Source organism: Zea mays, chromosome 1, assembly GCF_902167145.1.
Source record: "Zea mays cultivar B73 chromosome 1, Zm-B73-REFERENCE-NAM-5.0, whole genome shotgun sequence".
Classification (NCBI taxonomy): domain Eukaryota; kingdom Viridiplantae; phylum Streptophyta; class Magnoliopsida; order Poales; family Poaceae; genus Zea; species Zea mays.
The window spans coordinates 6,334,804-6,338,614 of record NC_050096.1 but is presented as its reverse complement, the minus strand read 5'-3'; positions in this window follow the sequence as shown (position 1 = coordinate 6,338,614).

Sequence of the window (3,811 nt, the reverse complement as noted above, 5' to 3'; positions counted from 1 at the left end):
CCAAGTCTTCACATACCCTATTTTAAAGGGTCACAAAATGTATTGTAGCATATATTCCTTATAAAATAACAACTAGATCTAAGACCTCAATGTCGAGAAGAATGTAATAAAAACACCGCAATAAGTTTCTCACACTATCGAGAGCAGTATGCAAGATCAACATTCATCTAGACCACCATGATGACATTGTTTGGAAGCTAAAAGCGGATGGCATATACACAGCAAAGTTTGCATACAACACCCAATTCGAAGGCCGGGCACCGCTAGTATTATGCAAATTATTTGCATGATTGACCCTACGAAAAATATGTTTCGACCATTGGAAGCTAGACTCACCCGACATAGATAACTATATAGCTCGTTATGTAATCTATGTCCCCATAAGTGATAAAAACAACACACCACATACTTGCCAAATGCCATTACAAAAGGAGATTGTGGAGCTTTGTTGCAACTTGATTTACCTAGCCAAAACTCTAGCCATCAAAATGGCGGCCATGCAGGGGGCAAATATTGCGGTCAAACTTCATCCCTATAAGGTTTGTTCTACAAAAATCCATAAAGAGTCTAACTTTGCTTGTACCATGAGAGTTGTGGAAAAAAGGAATGTGACATTCTTCCAAATTGTGGAAAGAAAGAAATGTGACTCTGTGAGATTGTTACAACATAAGAGGCAAATATTTGAAAAGTTGTGGGAATAAGGGAACGTGAGATTGTTCCAACATAATGGGGGCAACAATGATTGGTTTGTGAGCAAAAATCAAGGATGAGCCAAGTGTGGTTGACGACAGGACAAAAAGATAGCATGACTAATTGGGTAATAATAATTGTAATGAAAATGAACCCCGGCCTATTTGATTAAGTGGTTTTGATGTTTGATGATCAACGTAACCTGTGGTCTAACGAGTTTATAAGTGTTTGTGTTTTGTAATTCACAAGATGCAAAGTGATTAGACTAAGGCCCTAAGGATGCAACACCTCAAAGAAGACATTAAAAGACCAATAGAAGACTTACAAATATTCAGTACAAGTCCGGGCATAAGACTAGAAGAGCCCAAGCAAAAAAGATTGAAGACCAAGAAGATGAGTTGTCGGCTGGTGCACCGGACCGGTCCGGTGGCATACCGACAGATTACGTAGAGAGTGTGTTCTTGGGCACTTGAGTTAGGTGGCGCATCGGACCAGTCCGGAGGTGCACAGAACCTCAGCTCAATGATCAACAACGGTCATCTGACATGGCGGTCACCGGACCGGTCCGGTGACGAACCAGACCTCTACATTGTTGCAGGGAATCCGTTAGGCTGACCAACGACTAGATGATATGGAGGGCACCGGACCTGGTCCAGTGGTGCACCGAACCAATCCGGTGCGATGCAAAAAAAGTATGCTTTCCTCCCACAGCTACTTTGGGGTTGGGGCTATGTATAAACCCCCAACCGACTGTTTGAAGGAGTGGGAGCCCAATCAACATACCAAGTGAAGTGAGACACATCTACATACCAAGTGAAGTGAGACACATCTACATTACCAAGTGAAGGAGTGGGAGCCCAATCAACATACTCGGTGATTATCGTAGGTGCCTTAAAGTGCTTAGATTAGTTAGACTGCTATTGCTCTAGGTTTTTCCTAGTAGATTGAGTGAGGTTAGAAAACCCGCACAAACCCCTTGGTTCTTCCATGAGCCGTTGTAATTGTACTTAGTGAAACGAGAGTCTTGCGAGACCAAATCAACCGAGTCTGTGGTGTGACCGCCACCATGTATCGGAAGGAACTAGACCAGCGACTTCAAATCATGTCTTCTAATGTTGCTGTGATTCTCAATACAACACGACTCTTTATAATCTGATTAGTCCATCGACATCTTGCAAGTATTATCTTCTTCATCTAAGCCATGGTACCTCGATTCACAAATGATCCGCTTGACCTTCACCTTTCAACTCAGATTCACAAATGATCTGCTTCAAATCATGGGATATAGAACGTTGTATCTTTTACAGGTTCACTCACATGTATATCCTTGTTTCCATATTGTTCTTCTCACAAATTTTGACTCAAATAAAATGATTAAAATCTGCAACACTACATCCTCAAGCTACACTCTAACGCTTTAGTCATAAAAGAAGAACATGTTCCACCTACGAACACTCATTCAACTCAGATTAGGGGAAAATATATTCTTCCAGAGCCAAATTTATTGCTTGGCCTTTTGTCCACGAGACCTAAGACAGCTAGGTTCGAGACCACGAGTTCTACTGCTACCCAAAAATTGGCTCAAAAAAATGATTCAAATCTGCAACAGTGCATCCTCAAGCTACGAGTTCTGCTACTACCCAACAGAAACTGACCCAACCGAAGGAAGACAAGTCCCATAAGCTGAAGTGGCTGAAGACCAGAAGCTAAGGAGTCGTAGGGCATGGAAGCCAAATCCAAAGTATAGTGGTGCTGACTGGATGTAACTAGGTCCACCTGTATGTAATGAAAGTTGTTTTGAGAATCTTAGTTTCATATAAAAGGGATCCATCATCTATTGTAAGGTTTTGGCTTTTAGCCTGGCAATGACTTTGGAGCACAAGATAGAAATTCTGACGGATCATTTAGCCTAGCAAATTTACGGATCGAATCAAGTTAGAGCCGGATCATAAAACAATACAATTTTGAACTAACAAAATTAAGGGCTTTGTTGGTTTGTGAAGCAAAGTATTAAAGCCATGATCCATTACCACCCCTAGATAGAATAAACAGAACCACCACCTAAACTACCTCTTTAGCGTTGGCGAGATTGTGCGATTGCTAAGAAAGTGTGCCCCAACGCTTGCTCGTCTCCGAATCTGCCTGCTTGAGAACCGCGCGATGAAGAGTAAACCACAGATATCTACAACTCCTCGTCCTCGTCCTCCATCACCACCAGTACGCTAACTCCCCTCCCATGTCGTTGCACACCGCTGTTGCTTGGCGAGTCCGACGAGACTACCTTGGTGGACGATCTCGCCTCCTCCCTTTTGTAGTCTGACGTCGATAACAGATGCGTAGCAAATAAGGCTTTCATCGAATAAGTCTTCATCCGATCCGCGTGGTGGTAGTTGTGAGATGGCCGCGGGCGCACGTCGCGGGGGGAGGGGGGTTAGTTCGTCGAGGCGGGAGAAGCGGGGAGGATGACGAATGGAGGGGTGGACTGTAGGTTCTTTTGAACGAAAACTGAGAAGTTTTTTTTTGTAAAATTATGACGCAGGATGACCGTCGAAACTGGTGCTTTAAGACCCTGTTTGGGATAGCTCTAGAATTTTTTTGGAGTTGGTGGAGCAAGTCATTAGGTGTTTCAAAAAATCGTGGAGCTAGAGCTATAAGCCTTTAGAAGACATTTAAATAAGTCATTTTATTTAGTATTTAGATCAAAAAATATTTTTAAAACTATTTAAATTAATATTATAAACTACAGCTCCACATTGGAGCTAGAAACCACATCCATCCCAAACACCCCTAAGTACAGTAGATATGAGAAATTTAACCCACAAAAATCAACTAAAATAGGACACAACCTCATTCCTGAGCACGACATTTAGCACATGCATTTGGCCTCTGTCTGCGCCATCAGCATACCAGCACCTGGCAGCGCGTGTATCCGCGTCTATCACATTCCATGTTGCAACAATGCAATGGTACTACTACCACAACGGAGGGTGGTGGGAAGCAATATACACCCATGCCGTTAATGCGGGACAACCACGAGCCATCACACACGATCAACACATCTCTAACAACTAGCAGCGCACAAGTGCCCAGCGGCCAGTACCAGGCAAACCTATAGGATGGA